This window comes from Canis aureus, chromosome 24, assembly GCF_053574225.1.
Source record: "Canis aureus isolate CA01 chromosome 24, VMU_Caureus_v.1.0, whole genome shotgun sequence".
NCBI lineage: Eukaryota > Metazoa > Chordata > Mammalia > Carnivora > Canidae > Canis > Canis aureus.
In genome coordinates, this window is record NC_135634.1 from 34,289,007 (window position 1) to 34,316,391 (window position 27,385).

The 27,385-nt window shown below is 35.2% G+C and overlaps 1 long non-coding RNA gene across 2 annotated transcripts in view; it reads left to right on the top strand.

Moving 5' to 3' along the window:
• Positions 1 to 3,582: 3,582 nt before the first annotated feature.
• Positions 3,583 to 27,385, top strand: part of LOC144296517 (uncharacterized) — a 73,537-nt gene continuing 49,734 nt past the window's right edge. For both annotated transcript variants that reach the window (XR_013363616.1, XR_013363615.1), the window contains exon 1: positions 3,583 to 3,669. This is a non-coding gene — a long non-coding RNA (uncharacterized LOC144296517). The remainder of the gene's footprint in view (positions 3,670 to 27,385) is intronic.

Consider the following 27,385-nt stretch of genomic DNA (forward strand, 5'->3'; position numbering starts at 1 on the left):
GATACAGAGAGTAATAAGAGCTTTATTATTAGATAAGATTGATTAAAATAGTCAGAATTTTCAGTTTTACATTTCTAGGCAGGAAGTAAATTTAAAATTTTTTAAAATGAGTTATTATGGACAAAAGTGCTGATTATCCATTTTAAATATTTAATATAAAAGGAAGAGAATTCTCTCTTGTGTATTCCTATCAGTTTTTTAAAAATATCATAAGAAATATAATGAGAGAAAATGTATATTGATACTAGAATAAGAATAGTTCAGCAACATGCCAACACTTTGAATAGTATTGAAGAAGAATATCTGAAAGAAAGATGGGATTGAGGCAATCACTGAGAGACCTGTTTACCATATTAGAAAAAGTCTGTGTTTGGAGAACACAGATCTCACACCTACCAGAACTATAATAACATCTTCCAATGTGGAAAACAAGACACTAGAAGTCTCTGAGGACTGAGCCTAATTTTGATCCTACTGGCTTTTGGAGGGAAGTAGAGACTCTCCTGTTGAAGTCATACTTGAGTTGCTAAGTAAAGAACAAGTTAAATAAAATGGGGGTAATATTGCACTGGCCACTGATGAGGTTAGCTAGAGAGTGGTGTCACTGGCTAAGTTATATTTAGGCTACCATAACAGCCTCATATAAGAAAGTTTTAGAATGGGATCAAATCTTCCTATATGGGATACAGCCCTCTATTTTCTTTCTTTTTTTTTTTTTTTTTTTTTTTTACAGCCCTCTATTTTTACCAAGGGTGTCAGATATATGACTTGGCAAAGGTAAACACTACTAAATTTTTCCCACCTTCTGTAGGGTAGCAGTGACTTAACTAGGGACCTAAATGATATCCAAAAGCACCCATTTCACTCTCCAAAATAGAAAAATATGATCTCTTTCTATAAGGTTAGTAAACAGAAACATCACTATAAACAAGAAATCAGTAAGTAAGTATATCTTAAGGGACAAACCACTGAAAGAACCAGAAGAAATCTTTAGACAACCTCTAATTAAACATTCAGAGAAATCTGAAAGGATATTGCATCTATGAAATTTTTAAAAAGAGGAAAAAATTCACAACAGAAAAAATTAAAGATGTGATTGCTAAACAAAAATATGTACAATGGAGACAGTAAACAGCTTAAAATAAGTTACTTAGAAAAATTAGAGCAAAAAAATAAAGACATAAAAGTTAAGAGAAATTATTAGAAATACAGATAACAGAATAGGGAGGTCAAATGTAGGAATTTCAGAACGGATGAATTGGGGATAAGACATAATACAGACATGGGAAGAAAATTGCCCTAGACAAAGAAAACTCTGATATTTAGAAGCAGAGGGCTCCTAGCTAAAAACCAGGGATTTTAGTTTAAAAAACACTCCATTAATATTTTGTCACAAACATATTAGGGGAAATTTTAAAAATTGTTTCTAGAATAAAAAACATTCCATATAGGTATTCAGTCAGAAAATGATACAAACATTGGCATAAGAAAAACAGGAATTCATAATAATAGTTTATGAAAGAAGAAATATAAATAGCCAATCAACATATGGAGAAACAAGGACTTAAACAAGAGTGACAATTTCTTACTTATCACATTGAAGTGAATTAAAAATAGTAAAATGCTTGGTGTAATCAAAAGTACTTGGAAATGTGCACTCTAGAACATTTTGGAATTAATAAATTAATTAGAAATTAGAATAGACTTTTTGTATGACAGTTGAGAACATGTAGTTAATACTTTTTGTGATTTTTGACAAAATTTATATGTCCTAGAATATACCCAAATTAAAAAAAAATCGCTTCATTGTGCAAAGATCTAACCATAAGAATATTCAGCAAAAATAAATAAATAACAGAAACATATCATCTGAAACAAATAAAATTCTAAAATTTGGCCTTTGTACAATCGTGAATAATATACTGCAGATGTATAAGCTTAAATGAATAGATAGATATTCACAAAATCAGACTAAAAAAGCCAATATATTCACATTTGTTGTTTGGATAAAGCTCCAGTAGCTAAACAACCCTCTTTATTATGGGACCCAGGCAGAGTCCTCCTTATCCCTTCAGTTCTCTACTAGCCCACAGAAGTATTATTCAAACAAGCCAATCACACACTTCTTTAGGAACCAAGGTTTGCCCCATTTCCCTTGATACTACAGCACCTGTCTCCCACAACCCCTGGTTCTGCACTCTGCTCCAAGAGCAACGGCAACCCCCTCTGTCACCATGTGTTGACAGTAGTGACCTCCTCTGGGCTGTGTCTGTGACTAGTATACCTTTGTCAAACTCATCTGTATACTATCAGATGTCACATGTTTGACCATTCCCATAACCCTAGGGTGGGGTTAACCAATAGGGTGAAGAGGCAGGAAAGGAAACAAAAAGTTTAAAGGTTTAGATGAAATAGATTGATGGAGCAATGTCTTAGAGCAGAGACAAGCTGGTGGACACCAGCAGATAAGTAAATGAGTTAATTTTGTTAAGAAAGAGGACTTCACTCTATTATATAGAAGAAAGGGACGATAGAATGAGTGATGACCCAGCTAAACCCTTGCAAGATAATTTGGGTATTGCTAATAAAGAAAGAGGCAATGTCATCGGCTAAGATCAAAAAGCAGTAATAAGGACTGGATCTTAAGAAATGAATCCATTAGAAAAAGAAAAAAGAAATCATCAGGATATTTTAGCTCTCCAAGTGTATAACTAACAACTAATAATAATTTCAAGGCAATTAATTATCTCACATAATAAGAAGCCTAAAAGCACCCAATTCCAGGATGGGTTCCAGAGCTCAACAAATATCAGGGTGCATGACTGTCATCTTCTTTTTAAAAAGGATTTTTTTTAAAGTAAAGGATTTTTTTAAAGTAAAAGGATTTTTTATTTTTAAGTAATCCCTACCACCAATGTGGGGCTTGAACTCACAACCCTGAGATCAATAGTTGCATGCTCTACTGATTGAGCCAGCCAGGTGCCCCAGAGGTTCATTATCTTTAAAACTTTCTCTGCCTTCTCCTGAAAGTGGTTGGATGGCTTCTGCAGATCCAAGCGTCACAATTTGACATGACTTTCCCAAAGAAGGGACACAGGAAGTAGAAAAGAAACCACTGGAAGCCTCCAGCAAATATCCCCTTAATATCATTGGCCTAAACTGATCAGGGGCTATCGCAAGACTAGCAATTGGTAAAGGAAATGCAATTAGCTTGACTGGCTTCAACAATCATTAAGCAAATAACAAAGGGAGAAAGAATTCAAAGTAAGCAATTTACAGACATTGTTCAAGGGAGTCTGAACAAGTTTTGTAGGAGCAGCTATGGATAATGCCATAATAAATACATAAAACATGAATGAAAGAATTACTGGGCAGCTGTCAATGTAACATTGAAGGTGGAAACCCATGAATTTATAGAGAACATGATATCCTAGATTTGAGACTCTTTGGAAAACAGCACTCTAGGAATCAGAAGTAAATCGCTATGTGGAGTATCAAAGGAAAAAAAAGAAGAATGCTAGAATGTTCGTGAAAACTGTATTGAATGGCTCCCCATGGGTTCCAGAATGTCAGAAGGTAACAGACCTAGTTATGAGATAACCAGAATTTGGAGAAAAGAAGTATGGCTTTGGGCATTTGGAGATCAGGATGAAAAAATAGAATGAGCAGGTGAGATAAAGGAAATAGAATATAATCCAAATTTGCTAACATTGGGAACCATCATACTTCAAAGTGTAGACATGCAGAGGGGGTCTGAAAATTTTTGATAGAAATAGTGGATGTAGAAAGGTAAAGGATGTCAGAAGGATGTCTTTGGTGCAGTGGAGAAAATAGCAGGAATAATTTTTACATTATTTACTTTGTTCTGTATTCCTAGTTAAATGGTGTTTTCCTTCAGGCCAGGGAGCATTTTTTACACCTTTTTCTTATCCTGTTCGAGGTACCAGAGTGATGAGGGTGGTGGCTTGCGGCGCTGTTAGAGACAGTCCCCTAGGATCCTAAGATTTTACAAGAGCTTTAAATAGCAGTGATCACGTTGGACCTGCACAGTTAGATTTTAAGTACTTTTTTTAAAATCAGGAAATAATTTCATATTATTAATTAGGTTGGGGATATTATATCTGTATACAATTCTTTCTCTAATACCTTCCAATCACACTCTCATTTTATCTACCAATGACTCATTTCCTCCAGGTACAATCAATGGTTGTGTCTAGATTATTCAAGTGCTAGTAGATTCAAGGCACTGAACTCCAACAACACATTTAGCACCCTAAAGACATTTATCATAAATAGTTTTAAAAAGGAGGCTAGGAAAATAAATGTCAAACAATAGTAAAGAGATGAGGGCGGCCCAGGTGGTTCAGCAGTTTAGTGCTGACTTCAGCCCAGGGCATGATCCTGGAGTCCCGGGATCAAGTCCCACATCGGGCTACCTGCATGGAGCCTGCTTCTCTCTCTGCCTGTGTCTCTGCCTCTCTCTCTGTATGTCTCTCATTAATAAGTAAATAAAATCTTAAAAAAATAGGAGATGAAATAAAATATATTTATGCAAAGAAATACTCCTTAACCATAAATTGTATTTTTAAAAATGCATTAACATAAAAAGAAAATACAATGTAATTTTTAAAATGAATACTTTTATGCATGTGAAATGTCCAAAAGATTTGTTTATAATGAGAATATGGGTGATTTTTACAGCAATTTTTATAGCTTTACCATCTTTCCAAAATAAGTATGCATCATTTAGGTTGGAATTATTGTACAACGAATAACAATAATAAGAGACCTAAGGCAAACTTTGTCCTATAAAAAAAGAGGGTCGATCAGGAGGAAAAGAAAGAATGAGAATCATTGAGGTTTCTCCTTTCAGAACACCAGAGGCCTTTCCTTGTGTGGCAGGAGTCACTCCCACCCTCTCCCCCACCCGCACTGGTCCCAGCTTCCCTTCCCCCTCCCCCTGTCTTCCCTTCTCCTTCTCCCTCTCCCTCTTCCTGCCAGGTAGGTGGTGAGATTAGCTTCTGACTCACCATAATTCATATAGCTTCATTTCCTGTTTGGGACTCAGGCCAGAAGATCTGAGCACAGTGTGATTCACCCACTGTTTTAAATAAATATCACCCAAGGCTTTTCCCAGTCCCTCAGGCAATTTCCCTTTGCCCCTTCGGAACAGTGTGCTTTATTATCCGATTGATGCCTTCTAGATTGCCTAATTAAAAACACTCCACACTTGGTCAAGAAGACTTTGAACTTTCAGAAGGCTGCCCATGAGTCCATCCCAGCTGGGAGGGTCATGTGGTTTCAGTCAGGGCCCTGTGGAAAGGAGGCAGGGAAGCCAAAGGGTGCTCCCAGGGCTGAGGACCAGACTTCCCCAGGAGAGACATCCGTACCACTCTCCCCGGCCCTCTCCACCGTGACCGCACTACCGGCGCTGAGAAAACAGCAGTATGAGGATGTGAATAATCCTAAAACAAACAAGCACAAGCCAACGACGATGACGCCCAGGACATGTCCGTGGGCTGCCACTCCTTTTTTTCTGTTTCTTCACTTTTTCAGGCTTCTTCACAAGCTTTTCTCCCTGGGAAACATTATTGATTCTCATGGATCTTGTCTTTCTCTTGCCCCCATCCTTCTCTTGTCCTAACGTCCACCAATAGGCCTATGAATTCTGAACTTGGATCTCTCTCTCTCTCTCTCTCTCTCTCTCGGCAACTCTGTGACCCTGTCAGGTGCCTTTTGTTTACTGTGTGTCCACCCCCAGGTCTCCCATGCTTTGTTTCTGAGGCCTTGCCCGGGCAACCTTCTGTAGAAGACAATTCTTGGGCTCCCAGGGACAGCCACTTTGCATGGACACGTCAGGAGCCTTAATTCCTGAAAGGTTATCCCTTGGGGCAGACCGTACCCAGTGATCCCTGCAACAGTATAAAAGCCCAGATCTCTTGTTTGAGCAGGATAAGTTTCATCATGCAATTTAGTCTCCAGAGTTCCCCTGGGGATGGGAGGAGGCTGGACTTCACCGGAGACTGCACCTGTGACTGACTTCTTCCTCTTCCCTGTAGCTTCCACTACTTCTGGGAGAACTTCTTTAGTAAATTACTCGCACATAAATTTTTATCTGAGAATCTGCTTGGGAACCTTGACCTAAGACGTGCCTGGACTTAAAATTTGTTTATACAACTGCATCTTAAACATTGTCACCTGGATGACTCACATGCACCTTAAACTCTAATTTGCCAATCACCAAACTTACCCTCTTCTCCCTGCTCTTGCTTCCCCTTTCCTATTCCCTAGTTTATAAATACATCCAGTCTTTCATAAATACATCCAGTCTTTCAAGAGAGGAAACCTAGGAGTTATTCTAGATGCTTTTCTTCTCTTCGACCCCTACATTCACTTAATCACAATTTCCACCCATTTTAACTTATTAGCCTTTATTCTTGTCTTCTTGTCCCAATCACCACTGCCATTATGCTGTCAAGCCTTCATTTCTTTCTAGTCTCTCAAACCTCACTTAACCTCACTTAATCCTGCTGGGCTGGGGCCCCCTGGGGTAGTCATCTAACTACTCAGACCCCAGTTCCTTTCCCTGCCTCTTCTTCTGCTATATCCACAAATTTAATACTTCTCTAAATCAGTTCCACACTGGTTCATCTCTTTCACATATCTGAGTATTACAACAAAAGTATCACTCAATCTTATATATGGGAGCCACCACAACATTGTAATTTCCAACCCAAACTTAATTCATTTTAGGATGTAAAATGTCAGGGTGCCTAGGTGGCTCAGTTGGTCAAGTGTCTACCTTTGGCCTATGTCAGGATCCAGAGTCCTGGAATTGAGCCCCACATGGGGATTAACTGCTCAGTGGGGAGTCTGCTTCTCCCTCTCCCCCTGCTTGTGCTCTTTCTCTCTGTCAAATAAATAAATAACATCTTTAAAAAAAAAAAAGAATATAAAATGTCTTCTACTCCATAACCGATCCAATCCCAGTCCCCAAACCTGCTGCCCATATTCTTCTTTTTCTCCCTATATATTTTTGTTTTCTCAATTTTCCCAAATCATTTTTTTCTTTCATTTTTTTCTCTCTCAAGAAAAAGTCTATCTTATCCTGAAACACAGAGACTCACACACGTGCATTTGCATGCACACTGGTATGCACACAGACAGCAAATACATAAACCAATCATTCTCTTAACTCTTCATTGCGCTTTAGCTACTATCCTATTGCTCATCACTATGAGTCATCTAGTAATTTAAAAAAGCAATTGACTGTCTCCAGTAGAAAAACTCCAACACTCTGTGATTATGCTTTTGAAGTTTTAGCAAAGTTTCATCTTTTGCATGTAAATCATTGATCCACTTGAATTTCTTATGGCATAAGGCTATAGAAATAGCTATCCACTTCTTTAAAAATGTGAATCAGGGGCAGCCCAGATGGCTCAGCGGTTTAGCACAGCCTTCAGCCCAGGGCCTGATCCTGGAGACTTGGGATGGAGTCCCATGTCGGACTCCCTGCATGTGTCTCTGCTTCTCTCTCTCTCTCTCTCTCTCTCTGTGTCTCTTGTGAATAAATAAATAAAATCTTTTAAAAAATGTGAATCAGTTATTCCATCACAATTTATTAAATCTGTCTTTCCCATATTCAAACTATTGCCTAATTCTTCCACTGTAAAATGGGGAAAAAAAGCATCTACCTCAGATAGTTGACTTAAGACTTAAATGAAAGTATCTGTAAAGTGCTCAGAAGCATGTCTAGCACACAGAAAGTACACAATAAATTTAGCAACTACTATGCAAAACATAAGTTTTAGTTTATTTCTGAATTATATTCTTTTTAAACATTTTTTAGGGTTTTATTTTTAAGTAATCTCTATACCCAATATGGGGCTGGAACTCAACCCTGAGATCAAGAGTTGTATGATCCACAAACTAAGCCAGCCAAGCACCCCTGAATTATATTCTTATATATCAATAGACAATATCTCCTTACTCATACACTTCTTACAGTTTTCCTGGCTATTCTTGTACAGTTATTTTCTTCTTAAAATCATCTTTCCTTGGGCTGTCCAAATCTGATTTCAGCTCAGGTCATGATCTCTCTGGGTCCTAAGATCCAGCCGTGTATAGAGCTTCACAATCAGCAAGGGATTCTCTCCCTTCCTCTCCTTCTGTTCCTCTCCCCAATCACATTCTCTCTCTCTCTCTCTCTCTCTCTCCTTCTCTCTCAAATAAATAATCTTTTTAAAAATCACCTTTCCTTGCTGAAAGCCAAACTAAGCAAACTTGGAGTATTTCTAATATAGAAATAACTTTTGGAAGATCTGATTTTTAAAATACTTTTGAGTTTTCTTACAAGAAGTACTTAAAACATTTCAATGTTATTAATTATTTTAAACATTTAAATTTAATTAATTCTAAGCATCCATGTAAACATTACTTCTGTATTTATTTCTTCTCCATTGGTTTATTTTCCTACTTCTATACTAAGACCATATCATTTTAATTTTGGTTGCTTTGAATCACTTTTAATATCTGATAGGACTAATCACCCTCTATCTTCATTTACAAGTGATGTGGCTTTTTTTAAGCTTTTTTTTTTTCAGAAAATTCAGTTTATCTAAATCCATTTAAAATCTCTTTGAAATTTTATGAATATTGTATTACATTTATAGACCTGCCAGTCTTACAATCTCTAGTTTTTATCTTTAAAAATAAGAATACTACAACATTTATTACAATTATCTTGCATTCTTCATTTACATTGATTAATCCGAGATTAATTTTACATAGTCCTGTGGAATTTACTTCCATATTTTTATGTTTTTTTTTAACATTGCAATTGGGAAATTTCTTCTATTTTTAGAATTTGCTTTTGCTTCCAGGATATAATAAAGAGTTAATTTTATGTTTCTCTAGTACCTGTCTACCTCACTAGACTCTTTTATTAGTTTTAATAATTTTTAGCTGTTTATCAAGAATACTTGAAAAAAATGCATATTCAATTGCTAGATTTAGCCTTGTATATATTCAATTAAACCATATGAAATTAGTTGCCAGTTTTAAGCCAAGAATGTTTAAATAGTGAAAATTTCATAGGGATATGTGTATATCTACATATATCTATCCATATCTATATCTATATAGATCTAGAGGTATATATATGTATATATATATATACACACACACATACAATGATAGTGAGACATGTAAATTTTCATTGTGTGGTTCAAATTTTATATACCCTTGGTAAGTTTTTTCTTCTTGATCAATTACTTAGTGACTTTACTCTAAATCCTGTCACCGTGATGATATTTTTCTTCTTATAAGTCTATCAAATTTTGCCTTATGCAATCTGAAGCTTATACAGTTTGAAGCTTTGTACAGTTTCAAGCACACACATTTATGTCTTCTTGGGAAGTTGTTCTTTCCACAATTATAGTGAACATTTTATCTCTGTTCCTGCCTTAAATATTTTTTCCTTAAAGTGTTATACCTTCACTAACTTTCATTTGATGATTTATCTATTGTAACTTTTATCTTTCTACTTTCAACCTCACAGTGCACTTTTCTTTTAGATGTGTTTCTATAACTGGATTCTTTCTTCCTTTCTTTCCTTTTTACTAAATTTGATGAGTTTTTAGCAGATAAGCTTTGTCTTATTACTAACACATTTAAATTTATATTTACCATATTATTCTTATTTCTATTTGCCATATTCTACAGATTCTTTGTTTTATTTTTTATTTTATTCACTAAGTTTGACATTTTACATTATATTTCTGTTGTAAACTGGTTACCCCAAATTTGTAGCACGTGTATCTGCTGATGTATAAAATTAATTATAATCTCCTCTCTTTTTCCAAAATGTTCAAGAGCCTTAGAACACTTTAAATTCAATTATCCACCTTTCATCTTATGTCATATTGTTGGCCAATATGTTAGTTGCCCCTGTATATGCCCTTCACTAAATTAATGTTATTATTTTATATAGTTAATGCTTGACCCTACTTTTCCTCATGTTTACCAATTTGTTTGCCTATCACCTGTCTTGCATATCCTATCTTTCCTTTGGTTTTTATTGTTTTTCTTCCATAAGTGTACTCTTTAGAAGCTGTTTTAGCAAGAGTATATTAGCAGAAATCGTGTTGTTTTTAGAAAATTTGTTTTCATCTCCAATTGTATAAATAACCTCTTTTTTCCTCATACCATGAGGTTCGTTGTACAGTGTTCAGCTAAATCCACTTTTATTTAACCTTCCCTAGACTCCTTAGGCTTCCTGAATCTGAGCCTCTGATCCTTTCATGCTTTCTTTTATTTTCCAGAAAATTCCACCTATTACCTATGTAATGTTGCTTTTCTCATCTTTAATATTGCATTTCTTTACTCTATCCTTTCAGAACTCCAGTTCACAAAACGACTTGAACACCTGGGCAAGAGGGGTTCCAGTGTCAGATCTTGTATTTTTAAAGGTCTCGCTTTCATCACTACACACATTCTTACAGATTCATACACATAATACCTAAGAACAATGCTCACTCATAATTCAGCACTCAATGCTGATACAATGCAACCTAAAATTTTAAATATATGGTCCTACAATTAACAGCACTGAGACTCCAAGAAACCTTCTTGGATTTTGAATTTTGGGGAAAAAAAATACTTTGAAATGGTACGGATATCCATAGCTATGTGACAGCCATTGTCAAAGATAGACAATGCTTCATAGTGAAAGAAGATTTGAGTAATAGAAGACTACATAATTTGTCCAACTCTTCTTTTCCTGAAGAATGAGTATAAAAGATTCTTCCATACATAATGCATTTCTAACTGTGTCTTGAGTCACTCTGTCATTTCTCTTTTTTCTTTTATTGTTATTCCGATTTATGATTCCATGATAACCTGGCATTAGGCCTGGTTTGCAACAGTTGCACATAGTGATTGAGGAATATTTTCCAATATTTAACAACTCAGGTTATTCTTAAATTTGTATTCATGTATACATGATACAATGGGTATACCAATCCTTTACATTACTGTATAACTGTAGGTATCACTCTATGAAGCAGTAAAAATCATTATGTGAGAGCAATTCATTTGATTTAATTAAAATATTTTAGTTATCCACAATAATTTATCAGTATTTTAACTTTAACAAAATTAATTCAATATTAATTTCAAAATAATATATGCATTTCTATTTTAAAAATCTATATGTGAGCAGCCCAGGTGGCTCAGCGGTTTAGCGCCACCTTCAGCCCAGGGCGTGATCCTGGGAACTCGGGATTGAGTCCCACGTCAGGCTCCCTGCGTGGAGCCTGCTTCTCCCTCTGCCTGTACTTCTGCTTCTCTCTGTCTCTCTCTGTCTCTCATGAATAAATAAATAAAATCTTAAAAAAAAATCTAGATGTGTAAAGTTTTAAGGTCATTTCCAAATCTAATATTTATTTAAAATAAATTTAAAATATATAAGAACTATGGTAATCCAAAGACAGATATCTAATTTGACATAACTACCATTAAAAAAAATTAAAATCTTGCTTTTAATAATATAATTATTGGCCTTCTGAAATGAAGAAAATTATCATTTTGAAATTTAATATGATTTATAAATTGTGTATGTTTTTGTATATTATTTATCCAAACATGACTGGTCCACCAACAGAAAACCCAAAAATGTACAATGATAATTTAAGTTAGTCATCTTTGATAATCTGACAATTTTTAGTCCTATAAAAATCATAACTTGGCACAATTTTATAGTTATGAAGATATATGTCAAGGGAGGAAGATATAAATTATTTAATAATTTGTTATCTTGAATTATAGCTTTCAAATATTTACATATGTTTTATACATATTTGCATTTATACTGACCTGGGCCCCACAAATGTCTACCAGACAGGATAATCATTTGCTATCTCTCAAATCAATTTTTTAACCTTCTTTAGTGGACACAGGGAAAAATATTTTATGAATATATGGTAAACACCCTCAAATTCTCCTTTTGACTCTTTACCTCTTTCATATTTTCCATCTCTCTTTCTCTCTCTCTCTCTTTCTTTAATTCCAAGAACAATTTTTAACAGCTTTATTGAGAAATAATTGATATACAAAAACTACACTATTTAATGCACACTATTTGATGGGTTTGAACATATACACCTGTGAAGCCAACACCACAATTAAAGTAATAAATATATCCATTATCTCTAAAAATTTTCTTGTCTGCTTTTATTCTTTTTTTGTGTGTGTGGTAAGAACACTTAACATGAGACCTACCCTCTTAAATGTTTAAGTCTATGATATAGTAATGATAATGATAGGCACTACCGTGTACAGAAAATCTCTAGAAGTTATGGATTTCCATACCTGAAACTTTATGCTGAGATATCTCTTAGCTATCCCAATTTCTCTACTTTTAACATATAACTAGGAAGTGGGATAGCTGTGTCATATATGGTATGGTAGATATGGTAGGTAAGTTTTTAAGGAACCTCCATTGTGATTTCCACAACCAGCTGAACCATTTTGCATTTTCACCAACAGCATACAAAGGTTCCCATTTCTTCATATCTTCACCAATACTTGGAAAAGATAGCTGGTATCATTTTAATTTCTTTAATTTGTTAAGACTTTTTAGTGGCCTAACATGTAATGTATCCCAGAAAATCTTTTGAGAACTTGTGAAGAATGTAATGTGTACTCTGCTACTTTTGGATGGAATGTTCTGTATATGACTGTTCAGTCCCTTGGTCAATAGAGTTGTTCAAGTCTCTTATTGACTTTTCTGCCTGAGTGTTCTATCCATTATTGAAAATGAGATATTGAAGCCCCTACTATTATTATATTTCTGTTTATTTCTCCTTTCAGTCCTATTAATGTTTGTTTTATATGGTTAGAAGCCCTGGTAGTAAGTGCATATCTATCTATAATTGCTATATCTTCTTGATGAATTAATTCTTCTATCATTATATAATGTCTATGTGTCTTTTGATAGTTTTAGACTTAAAACTTAAAGCCTACTTTCTCTGATATTAATATAGCTATACTTGCTCTCTTTGGCTTACCATTTGCATGAAATATCATTTTCTATCCTTTCTCTTTCAGCCTACATGTGTTCTTAAATTTAAAGTAAGCCAGTATCTGGTAGATAGCATGAAGTTGAATTTGACTTTTAATCTATTTGGCTACTCTATGTCTTTTGATTGAGGAGTTTAATCCATTTACATTTAAAATAATTATTGATAGGGTAGTTTGTTTCTTTTTTCTTTCTCTCTTGTAGTTCTTTTGTACCTGGTTTCTCTCTCTCTCTCTCTCTCTCTTTTCTGTCTTGTTTTCTTCATTTTTAATGGTGTTATGCTTTGAATCTTTTTTCTTTTTTGTCTCTTTTTTTATTTTAAATTTTCATTAGTTAACATACAGAGCAATATCAGTTTCTGGAGTAGAATCCAGTGATTCATCATGTACATACAATACTCAGTGCTCATTAAAAAGTGCCTTCCTTAGTACCCTGCACTCATCTATCTCATCCCCCTATCTATCTCCTTCCAAATCTTTTTTCTTTCCATTTGTGTATCTTCTATGGATATTTTCCTCATGGTTATCACGAGGCTAACATAAAACAATTCTAGTTATAACAGTCTTTTTAAAGCTGCTCACAATTTAAATTCAATTATATATGAAAATTCTACACTTTTACTTCTCACACATACACTTATGTTATAGATGTCACAATTTACATGTTTTATAAAATTCATTAACAAATTTTTATAAAACTAGTTATTCTTATTACTTTTGTTTTAATTCTTACACTAAAATTAAAAGTGATTTATTTATATGCCATCATTACAGTACCACAGTATTCTGTATTTATGTATTTTCTTTTAGCAGTGAGTTTTATATTTTCATATACTTTTGTGTTTCTTTTTAATGTCCTTTCACTTTAACTTAAAGAACTCTCTTTAGTACCTCTTGAAAGTAAGCTCTAGTAATGATTAACTCACTCATCTTTTGTTTGCCTTGGAACTAATATATTCTCCAATTTTGGGTGAACAGTTGCTGAATACAGTATTCTTGGCTACTAGTTTTTCCTTCAGCCCTTTGAACACATATCATTTTACTCTGTTTCAGCATGCAAGTTTTCTATTGAGCAATCTGCTGATAGTCATAAGGGCTCACTTGTATGTGATGAGTTGCTTTTTCCCTTGCTGCTTTCAAACTTTTCTCTTTGCCTTTGACTTTTGACTATTTGATTATAATGGGTCTTGGTATAGACTTCTTTAAATTCACCTTCTTTGGAACCTTTAGGTTTCATAAATTTAGATATTTATTTCCTTCCCCAGATTTGGGATGTTTGCAGTCATAATATACATACTAATTCCTATATATAATGGTGTCTTAGAAGTCCTTTCGACTACACTGTTTTTAATTTTTTTTTCTTTCTGCTCCTCTGACTGGATAATTTGCATCTACTTGTCTTAAATTCACTGATTTTGTTTCTGTTTGATCAAGTCTACTATTGAAGCACTCTATTATAATTTTCAATTCGATTTATTTTGAATTTTTTATCAGACAATTCATAGATCTCCTTTACTTGAGACTTTGTTTCTGGAGATTTACTTTGTTTTTTTGTTTTGTTTTGTTTTGTTTTTTTAAATTTATTTACTCATTTGAAAGAGGTGGAAGGAGGGGGAGAGGAGGAGAGAATCTTAAGCAGACTCGATACTGAGCACTGAACCCGATGTGAAGCCTGTTCTCACATCCTGAGATCACAACCTGAACCAAAACCAAGAGTTGGATACTTAAACTACTGCACCACTCAGGCACCCCTTTATTTTGTTTCTTTTGTTGTATCCCTGGTTTGTTGTGTTTCTTGTGGTTTTGTGTTCATGTCAGCATGTTTGAAAAAGCAGTCATTTCTCTTCCATTCTTTACAGATGGTTTGATGGGGAAAGACCTTCACTTAGCCTGGCTAGATTCTGGGAGTCTTTCAAACTTTTCTATGGGTATCTATGCACCACTCCTCATCCTCTATTTGGGGTTATGCAGAGCTGGGTGAGTTGCCATAAACCACCCATTCCTTTTCCCTGGGTCAGTGTACTTAATGGCCTAGACATGCAGTGCAAGCTCCACTTCTTTTCCTCCTTCCTGAAGAGGAAGGTGAAAGGTGCATAACTTTTCAAAGTTGTATACATTTTCCTAATCTTGCATATCCATGCTGGCTGCTGAGGGCTATCCACTCCTTTTCAGGTTTTCAAACTTTGCTTGTTTCCTCAAAACTCTGGATGGGATGAGACAGAAGCAATGCCTCAAAAGCCTGGAGATGTTGAATACACACTTTACTTTCAATTATTTCCAAGGGAGATGTCTCAGGCCATGTTGCATCAATGTCAACCTGTGCCCACTTGGGAGAGGATCTGATATAGGTAAAGTGAAACGTTTTTTCAATGACCTTATTTCAATGACCTTATTTTTGGATATATCTCATTTAGGGTTCTGGAACCTCTTAACTGGATTCTGGAAATCTTATAAAGTTATTTTGGTCTTATATATCAATTTTTAAAACAGTGTTTCTGTGGAAGAACATGAGATGAAATTTCTTATTCTACAAATTGCTAATTACCCCATGAGCCACATTTATGTCTTGATATTCTGTTTGTTTGAACTCTGTTACCAACTTTTTAAATATGGTCTTTTGTGTTGAGTGCTTTTTTATGTGTCTGTTTGAAGCTTTTGTTTTGTTTTGTTTTGTTCTTAAAAGCTCTGTTGTATGACACATTTGAAGGCCTAATTCTATCATCTCTGACTCATGGCAATTTGTTTTCTGGTGTGTTTTGTCATTTTAAGGTCGTGTTCATTATTTAGGAGAATTATCAGTAGGGAACCTGAGGAGCTTAGAGTGAGACAATATACTGTTCAGATGGTTTCTGTTTGATTCTTCCATGTTTCACAGGATATTATCACCCAAAACTTTCTCTCTTATCTTCATAGCATAAGAATTCTTTCTTAATAAAAATCAGTCCCCAAATGCAAATGAGGACAAATTTGTGGTTACAAATTCATAGGGAAGATTTTATTTTCTTATTCCAAGCTTGAGTTAGCACAGACACCATATTAGTGGTGAGCGCAGTCTTTTTAGCCCATGGCTTATCTGAGACCTTTGTACCTTGAGGATTAGTGTTATATGGATGTCTCAGTTACATGTGTTTTTCTTGCTGTTGTGTTTTGGTTTTGGGGGGTTGGTTGGGGGGGGGAGTGTTTTGTTTTGTTTTGTTTCTTCCGGTTTCCAAGGCTCATCTCCTGACCTTGTGCGGCTATAAATTTCAACTTACACATTAACGCCCTTAAATTCTTTCCTTTCTTCAAAAAAAAAAAAAAAAAAAAAATTCTTTCCTTTCTTCTTTCCTTCTTTCCTTTATTTCTAACTTCCTCTCTTCTCCCCTTTTTTTTTCTTCTTTCCTTGACTAAGTAGTATATTTGTGTAGAAAAAACTATGAAAATAAAAAAGAGTACACTATGAAAAATAAGTCACCCCCTCTTCCAAAGGCCTCATTATTCTGGTCTCTCACCAGAGACAACTCTTATTAACAATTTCTTATGTATTCTTTCAAAAATATCCTATGCATACTCATGTGGCTTTTTTTCCCATCCATATGTCACATGATACATGGTCTTATGTATTGTTTTTTTCTTGTAAGTACACTTTTGGAGGTCCTTCTCTATACATAAAAACCTATAAATAGTCTTCCTAGTGGGGTCATAATATCCATTACATGTTCATATTGTCTGCTATCAATGTTTTTAAATTTTTGTTTTTACAAACAATATAATTTTATGCAAATGTTTCATAAAATTACTTTTATACCTATGTGAAAATATTTTAGACTAATTCTTAGAAGTCAAATTATGATTCAAAATATATATACTTTTTGTGAGAAATGCAAAAAGGTGCCTATTTGCCCATACTCTCAAAATGTATTGTGTTAATAGATTTTGGTCTCTATCAAAAGGTAAAAATGACATATCATTAATTTTTCATGTTTCATTTATATTATTATGAATAAGATTGAGCTTCAATTAATAAATAAAAATAAATTTTGTATTTATAGACTTTGGCCATTTTTCCAATAGTTGTAGGACTTTTGTTGACTTGGAGCTGCTAATCATGTGTGCAGGTGAAGTGCTGAGATTATCCTACTCAGACACATTCTCAAGCCTGATGCTACAGCAATGGATTTAAACAGGAAATCTATTTATGATACTGACCTATGAAGATCCCTTTGGCAGCTCCTTATTAGCAAAAATAATCTCAAACCTCATAAAATGGTAATGTAAAGTGCTCCATCATCTGGCTCCTATTTATCTCTTAATTCTAAGCTTCAGTCATCAACTATTCCACACTTACCACTCCTGCAACACTGAACTCCTTCCCATACAATGTTGCTTTCCCAATACTGTATTCTATTCCTAAAATATATGCCTCTTCTTTATTCTATGATCTCAGCCTTTTCTGAATTAATTTCTACTTATCTTTTATGATGCATTTAAATTATAACTTCCCTTAACCTCTTAAGGCAGAGTTTGATGCCACTCTTCTACACACTTAAATTGCCTATTGTAACTATTAAAATGATCTGATTGGGGCACCTGGGTGGCTCAGTCATTGAAGTACCTGACTCTTGATTTCAGCTCAGGTCATGATCTCAGGGTTGTAAGATGGAGCCCCATGTCAGGCTCGCTGGACATGGAGCCTGCTTGAGATTCCCTTTCTTCCTTTTCCTTGTTCCTACCCCCTCCCTCTTTTAAATATATATATATATATCTGATTATGTAACAATTTCTCCATTGGGCTGAGAACTTATTGACAAGGATTCTATTGTATTAATCTTTGAATTCCTAGAATGTGGCATGGATACAACTGATACTCAATGGTATTTATTAAATAAATGAGTGTACCCATCTCCCCAGTGAGAGAGAATTAGAAAAAGTGTGGGATTAAAAAAATGGATGAAACAGTGTACTCTGCTTCCTAACCACTCCCTGCCTTTTACCACATACACTTTAGATGGGTGTATTGGTTTTGAGTGTGTTTATACCAAGATGCAGTGGAGAAACTATGGCTAAAAAAGGAAAATGAACACGTGTGTGTGTGTGTGTGTGTGTTTGTGTGTGTTTTCAAGATGTCATTAAGATGGTAGAGCACAAACATAAAAAAAATACCTGTAATTAAAAAGTGCATACAATGACCTATTCCAGAATGTGAAAAAGTATTATCAGAGTCTGGAAGGATTCATGCCTCTCAGGAAATAAAGAATATTTTCATCTGAGATGTACTAATGTAATTAGTGTTGATTAGCCATCATCATAGTAACATAACTGACATTTTGAGGAGTATTTTTTAAAGTTTATTTCTACTGTTGAGATGATTCAGCTATTTCAGAAAACAAAATTAAATAAAAAGTACAAATGAGTGGATGAGTATTCCTGAAAGTCATTCTTATATAATCAAAGCTCTGACTGTTATTGCCAGGATCATACATGTCCCCATCATAGGTGCTATTTTGAACAGTTAACCAGCAAAATAGTGGAGGTCTGCCTGGGATCTTTACTTGGGTGAAGGGTCCCAGAAAATTAGAAGAATTCAGAGAATCAGTATGCTTTCTTTTTCCCATACTGTTATCGTCATGGTTACCATAAGAGAGGGAGATATTTAATTCAAAATACTGAGCCTGAATCTTTTGTTTAGGTTATCTGACCTCACTAAACCCTTCCTGAAAGTAGATCAGAGAAAAAAAGGAGAGGGTCCCCAGGCTCATACGAATGGCTAGTTTCCTACATTGTGGACAAAACACACTTCTAAATCCATCAGCCATTTTAGGTAGGGCACCAAATTATAAGAGACCGATTAAAATAGACTTAAGGGGGAAAAAAGAATAGTGGGGAAGAGAGGTGTTTTGTTTTATTTGTTTTGTTTTAGACTACTGAGGGCTTCCATACTCAAAGAGTTAAACAATCAGCCTCAGAAAATAAGAACTAAGGCAATTCTGGACCTCTGGAAATGAAAACTAGGGATGCACATTGTCAACACTCTCTCTCTTTCTTTCTCTCCCTCTGTTTGTCTTGGCCTGTTTGTTTCACTCTTTCTTATAAGCCAGTGACTTTACACAGTGGGAGATACTGATTCTAATAGCAATGGGTTCACAACTCTACAGCTTCAGAGTAGAGAAAATAGAGATCTTACTCCATAGCTCCTGGAATGAAATATTCCTGGAACAGAATGCAATTAGCCAGACTAAGCTTGAACTATATGCCACCACTTGGCTAAATCACTATGACTTGTAGGGGTTGGAGGCTGGGGTACTATGATGGTTCCAACTTGGATTGTGTTTATTCTTTTGCTTAATTACTGCATTTGACTAGGGCTGCAGTCAAGGGGTGTGGAGGTGCTCTATGAGAACCACAGGGTAGGAGGTAGAGAAGGGAGGATTATCAACAGCAGAAAAAGGGAAGAATTGGGGCAGAAAAAAAAGATATCAACTTCAGCAACCATCAGAATAACATTGATTTTATGGGACATTGTGTTCTGTTTCAACAGTGCTCCTAACGAGTGAACTTTGTGAACTTACAAATTGGGGACCGCCTATATCTGAAAAATTACTCAAGGGAAAAAAGGACAATGGTTGTGGGAGAAAGTGCATCATGTCATTTATCATCTGTTTTCCCCTTGAAGAACAGGCGTGGCTTTCCTTTGGGTTTCTGGTCGTTCCAGTGAGGTTGCTTCCTTAGTTGATAGGCCAAAGCCATTGCCCTTAAGGTCAAAGCCCAAAGTCAGTCTGATTGTCAGCAATAAAATCTCTCCTCTCCTCTGAGGAGTGAATCAGGAAAGTCTTTAGAGTGTCAAACATGTAGATTATCTTGTTCACAGGTCTGTATTTATTATATATAATATCAAAGCATAAATTAACACCATACAGTGGGCATATAGTCTCCATAGTTTACTCTAAAATAACTGCCTTAAGGTTCATGTTATAGAATGTTACCTGTGATGAAAGTTTTGTAGTAGTCATCCTTATACAATATAGATATATTTTTGTTATAATTACTACATGGAAACAATAAGATGTGTAGTGTATTTGTTTTTTATAGAAATGCCAAATAATATGAATGAATACACCCCAAAAGCCACAATATGCTTACCTGACCATATAGCCCTGTCTTAGGGCACCTGAGGAACTCATCTGTTCTCAAGAAAAACCTATAGGAATACAATGTAGGAAAGTTACTCAGATGTTTGGCAGATAACTTTGGAAAGATTTTTTAAAAAATCATTTCATGCAATTGTTTTACAAATGTTAAAAAAAAAAAAGAGAGAGAGAGAGAGAGAGAGAGAACAAGAACATGGAAAGTTTCCCAAAATGCAAAATCCAACAATCACAACTGAAATACAGTTCATAACAGCTACCAGATTCTCAACAACTTCCTAGGGGAAAGCGCCCAGAAAAAAAGTAACTTTTTTTTTGTTTGTTTGTAAAGTTAAAATACCCTCCTCCCATGCTTTATTTTCTTTCTTTCCCTTAACTGTGAAAGAATGTAAGATTTCATAACAGCAGACATTCCGCTTGCTTTTGATTGAGTCATTTTATGCAGATATTTGACCATGTTGAAAAGGGAATTGAGAAAGAAAATGTTCTTCCTATCACTGGCATTCTCCAAACACTCACTGGAGCATCTGAGGTAACAGCATGGCCACAGAGGTTATCACGCTCTATGAATTGGTTGTACCTGCCATTCACTGTCATAGCCATTGAACTAAAGAGTTTTGCATTGCAAACACTGTACATACCAAGTGTGAAACAGCTCAGACTTCAAGTAACCCTCCACTTGTACGGGGTCTGATCTCAGTCTTGTAGTTTAGGAAAAATAGGTTACAAACCCTGTCCTGTCTTCAACATTTAAAATGCTTCCGTGGGCCACAAATGTTTTATTACTTTCTTAGCTCATGGTAAGAAACCCACTGACATTTAAATCTGCTCTCTTACAAAGCTAAATTTAGCCTCATTTTGACAGTTTACTTTGGCCCTAAAGTATTTCCTTTAGTCAAATACCTTCAAAAGTCTAACTCATCCACTGGCATGGATAGAGTATTAAGTGGAATTAAGGATTCACAAGCTCACATGATTATCATTTCAATTCAAAGGGAAATTTGACCTTTGGGAACTGAAAATGAACTTATGTTATATAGTTTGTGGTAATTCTTGTGATTTAATTTTAAATAATTGTCTAATCACCATTTATATCTCCCCCAACTTTTGGCCAGACCTCTTGAAATCCAGTTTCAGAAATTCTGTTGGGAGAAGCAATGGCAAGTACCCAAAGCGCTGAATGTCTTGAAATTCAGTACATATATTTTTTTAATGCAGAGAGGCAGTAAATGGAATTACTATATATTAAACAGTTCAGTGTTGATCTCATGTTTTAACATATTTTTTCTTTTTTTATAAGTAGTTGAGATTGAACAGTGAAAAAAGAAAAAAGAAAATGACATCAAATTCTAAGTCAAATTTTAATTCCAGTCTTGACACAAAATGATATGTCATCTAGAACAAATTACTTCAATTATCTTAAATTCAATCTCTGTGTATAATTTAATGACAGCTGCTGAACAAACAACTGCAGAACCTCTTTATTCATTATTAATACATAATAAAATATATTTTCTGATCACCAAATCCAATGAGAATTTTCTTTATCAGATACCTTTTGGGATAGTACTCTTCCAAGTAGTAATTTAGGGACTAGTCCTGTTCCATATGGCTCTGTCATTTTAGTCTTTCATTTTTGGTTCCAAAGACAGGGGCAGAGAGAGAGAGAGAGAGAGAGAGAGCAAGGAAGACCTATAGGACGATTCAGGAGCTAGACTTGGAAATGGCTTATATCATCACATCATGACTTATATCATTCCACAGATAAAAACTCCATCACATCCACAGAGTGGATAACCTGTATCAATTTCAAATATCATCAGAATTATCAAATAAAGTGAATTCCCTAGATGTAAGATAGGCTGAAATGATGGACATGTAGCACTACCTTTACCTCAAATAGTAAAATGAATGAGGGTAATGAGCTCTACATCCTCCTCCATAAGTCTGTAGTTTATAAAGAGAATATATATATAAGATAAGAATCAAGAAAAGCAGAACTAATCAAAGTTGCAAAGAGCAGCATACAACACTAGACTTTAATCTTTAGGGAGCCAGAACCATGTGTGATATTTCTTATTATTTTCCACATATGTGCATGCAATTTAGGGACATTTATTAACATTTGTTCTTGAAGATACTAAAGCTGAGAGACTTGAAGGTAAGAAGGAACTGTTGAAAAGAGTAAAATAAAAACTAGGTGCTTTTGAAGACAAACTTTTTTTTTTTTTTTTAATATCAGTATATGAGCATTAGCCAGTCTTGCCATGGAGAAAAAATGCAGTATGGAATTAAACAATCAGCTCCGAAGAGAACCCTGCCTATACCTCTTTACATGAACATCTCCATTTCTGTTGAAGGACTTGGGTCACATCCCCAGTCATGGCAATACAATCAAATATATCACAACAGTGAGGCTCTTTTTTAGGGAGAAGGACAGTCCTTCAATGCTCTTCAAAAACTTTTATTTTAGAGTTTTATATTGGGTTTATTTATTGTTAGTGGTAGTTTTCTGTTGTTGTTGTTGGGTTTGTTTTTTGGTTTTTTGTTTTGTTTTCTCGTGTTTGGGGGGGTTGTTCGTTTTTGGGTTGGTTTTTTTTTTTTTTTTTTTAGATGAAAAGCAAACACTTATAGATCAAAGAGTCTTGCTTTTGTAGGAAGTTTTCCAGGATCCATAAACTATCCATGAGGATAATTCTTCAAACACACAATGATTTCAACAAAATAAAACAAAGCTGTTGGACTTCTGCCCTACGTCGTCAGGGATAAAGGCGTGTCTCTCAATTAGAAAACCGTTTGCTATAGCCTAGCCTCATGACTTGATGCTGCCTGCTGATTTCTATCAGTTCTGATGCCAATCTGAGCCTGGTCACCAAATTCTAAAGAAATAATGGATACACTGTCTTAAAAACATTCCCACTCACTCACACCAATAGAGAAACAGATGAACTTTTGGTAAATTTAATAATAGCCAATATTTATTTAAGTACTTATTTTGTGCCAGGCACTGCTCTAAGATATTTGTATGTATTAACAAATTATCCTTTCTTTGAGAGAAAGTTACTATTATTGGTCTCATTTCTTTAGATGAAGAAACTAAAGAACAGCAAGGTAAACTATCATTTTCAAAGTAGCACATGTGGAAAAGAAGCAGAGCCAGAATTCAAGCTCTCATATTTTAGTTTCAGAATCAAGTTCCTAACTGCATCACATATTGCCTGTGGTGACATAAAATACCACAATCAGTCATATTCAACCAAAAAAAAATCTGTACTGAAAAGAAATGGGTTTTTTTTTGTTTGTTTTTTGTTTTTGTTTGTTTGTTTAAGAAGATGATGTATCCACCCTGGAAATTGAGGGTAAAAGATACATTCTAGTAGTCCGTGCGTTAAGTAAGATATGCCTTCTAGCATATCTGACATGTAGAGAGCTTGGAAGTCAATGCTCTCACCTTTATAACAAGGAAAAAAATGAACAAACTACAAATCAATTCTTCTTGGACCTACTCGAGAACTGAGGTTGTAAGGAAAACTACCATCCCCTATATAGACACAAAGATGACTACAGAGAGTCACAGCTGAGATCTGCTTACCCAAAGAGCAGAAACCACTGGAACTATAAACTTGTGGGAATGCTTAAGTGGTAATTTTCATAAATTTTTGGAGACTGAGTTGGGCTAGCCTGTAGGAGAGAAACTCTTGGTAGCCACAGTCTAATGGGACCCCACACTTTTCTGGGCTTTACTTCCAGGAAATCTGCCATTTTTTAATGGTGAAATGTTGAGAAAGATCCTCTCCTGGATCTGGCAGGAAAAGGGGAAGAGTAACAATGGTGAAATATGCCTAAAGCATTCTCCATGGCAAAGACCTGCTCTCTAGGAAAAAATAAAATTTTACCAGTTGGAAAAGAGAAAGGCAAATATAAGGAAGAACTTACTGAGAAAATGCAAGATTGTATATAATCTGTTGTGTAACCATAGTTTAACTGTAAATTTTTAGCTAGTATAGGCTCCTTTGGAACATTTCAAAATGTGTCTGGAACATTTCACTTCATTTCCCTCCTGTTTTGCTACTAATCTGTAGTTCTATAAATCTACTTTTTGCAATTTTGATTAATAATTTTATGAACGAAAGTTTAAAAAGCCATCCTTTATACCCTTGAAGGTCACGGCTCAGGGACATAGAATTACTAAAAGAAAGATTTAGTTATAAGATTATAGAATGGTTTTTTGCCCCCAACCCTAGTTTAGTACTATACCAACAGAGCTCCAGTGGAATAACAGTGAATTGCAATTGTTAGGAGTAGTACTTAGGAAAGTCCAATGTCAACAGGGGAAACAAAAACAAGAACATTAGATGAATTTGAAGTCTCTGGCACCTACAGCTACAATAAACATTAGACACAAGCCACTCCTACCCAGATTAACACAAACTTCACACTAAAGGATTATTTAGTGTACTTCCTGTTCTCTAATACATAATGTCAGGCTTTCAGCAAAAATGACAAGGCATGCCACAAGGCAAGAAAAAACTGTCTGAAGGGACAAAGAAAGTATCAGAATTAGACTCAGATATGGCAGAGATGTTGGAACTATCATCCTGGGAATTTAAAATAAATATGATTAACATGCTAAAGGCTCTAATGGAAAAAGTAGGCAGGATGTAAGAACAAATGAGTAATGTAAGCAAAGAGATGGAAACTCTAAGAATCAAGAGGAAATGTGAGAAATCAAAACCAGAGTGCCTTTCATGGGCTCATCAGTGGACTGGTCATGGCTGAGAATAGAAGTAGTGAGCTTAAAGATAGATCAAGAAAAACTCCCCAAGGGCAGCCGGGTGGCTCAGGGGTTTAGGGGGGCCTTCAGCCCAGGGCGTGATCCTGGAGGTCCCTGCATGGGGCCTGCTTCTCCCTCTGCCATGTCTCTGCCTCTGTGTGTGTGTATGTGTGTGTGTGTGTGTATGTGTGTTTGTCTCATGAATAAATAAATAAAATCTAAACAAAAAAAGAAAAACTCCCCAAACCATCAAGAAGGTGAAAGGTAGATAATGAAAAAAGGTTTTCAAATCATGTATCTGATAAGGGACGTGTATTTAGTAAGGAGTCTAACTCCTAGTTAAAAACCTATGGGTGATTTTTCAGATCTGAGCATGGACCATAACAAATGATTTATCAGGCAGGCCTCATGGTGTAAATCTGTACGCTGCACACCAGCCTTGGTGTAAATCTGTGCACTGCACACCTGGCTGCACGGCCAGTACATTACAGTTTCTGAAGGGAATTGTACTAAGGGACTCAAGCCTCTCTGGCTTGTTGAGATCATGCTCTTTGCATATTTATGTTCCTAGCCCCACTGCTTTCATTTTTAGTTCATTTTATCTGAGGCTTTGGACAGATCTGCCCAAACACATCTGCTGAGAACCCCTTACACAGGGGAGAGGAGAGCACCTTGAACACACTTTTCCCTACTCTAAGAGGTACCCAGTATTTTCACGCTCCTAGTGCTTCCCTCTCTCCCTTTCTCCTTCCCCACAGTCCATGATACTGCCAGAGAGTTTTGTTTGGGTCTCCTCAACCTTGTCTCAAGGTCTACATCCATGCTGAACCATCTGACCCTCAACTGGCACGCTGGACTATGGGGGAAAATGGGAAAAGAGAGTGCTTTCTCTGATTTTAGTCTCTTGTTTATACCACCTCGGTAAGTAATTAAAGGCTTAACTCTTTCATTTTTGGCTTGTTGCTTTAAATAGCTATTCTGACACCTGGTAGCCATGTTCTCTCTCCTAGCTTAGTTGCACTCCTGACAGCTAAAATGTATTTTAAAAATTTTAAACTCAATAATAAAAGATAATCCAATTAAAAATGGGTAAAAGATCTAAACAAATATTTCTCTAAAGATATACAGATGGACAAAAAAAAAAAAACCGCGTGAACAGATACTCAGCATCACTACATATCAGAGAAATGCACAAGAAAAGAGATAACACTTTGTATCCATTAAGATGACTGCAACCAAAAAATGGTTAATAATGTGTTGGCAAGGGTATAGAGAAGTTGGAACCCTCATACAGTGCCAGGGTGAATGTAATATGGTGCAGCTGCTTTGAAAAACAATCTGGTAATTCCTGAAAAGGTTAAAAGAGAGTAACCATATGATCTAGGAATTCTACTCCTAGCTATATGTGCAAAAGAGGCTAAATGAAATGCAATGAAAGAGAAATGAAAACATGTGCCCTTTTAAGAACATGTACACAAATGATCATAGCAGCTTTATTCATAATAGCCAAAAGGTGGGAATAGCTCAATGTTTATCAACTGATGAATGGATAAATAAAAGTGGTATATCCATACAATGGAATATTATGCAGCAATAAAAAGAAATTAAGTACCTGTACTAGCTTAAAAACATTATCTTAAGTGAAAGAGACAGTAAGGACCACATATTGTGATTTTATTTATAGGAAATATCAGGAATAGACAAAAATACATAGACTGAAAGTAGGCTAGTGGTTGTCTATACCTGGAGGGGTGACAGAGGAATTGAAGAATGATGTTTAAGGCATGTAGGGTCTCATTTAGGGGTAATGAAAATAGTCAAAAACTGTCAGGATGAATGTATAACTCTGTGAATGTACCAAAAGCCTTTGAATTTTATACTTTAAAAGGGTAAATTGTAAGTTATGTCAATTATATCTCAATAGAGCTATAAAAAGATAAAAGTGTTAAACATTATATCCAATTTCAGAATGAACAAGGCTGAAATTAATTAGAAATGTATTAACCATATCTCTATTCAGTTTAAAATCCATTTAATAGTTTTAAAATATTTTTTGTACACAGGTATATTTCTAGTTTTCAGGATAATATTTGACATATAGTGATATTCAATAAATATTTATTTAATTAATCAAAAGTTACATAAGTGTGGGGCGCCTGGGTGGTTCAGTTGGTTAAGCATTTGATTTTGGCTCAGTTTGTGATCTCGGGGTCCAGGGATGAGCCCTGTGTCCAGATCCTTGCTCAGCAGGAAGTCTGCTTGTCCCTTTGCCCCTCACCCTGCTCATGCTGTCTCTCTCTCAAATAAATAAATAAAATCTTTTTTAAAAAGGTTACATAAGTGTAATTAGAATACCAGGAGAAGAAAGTGAGACTAGAAAAGAGGAAATATATATAGCAATAATGTCCTG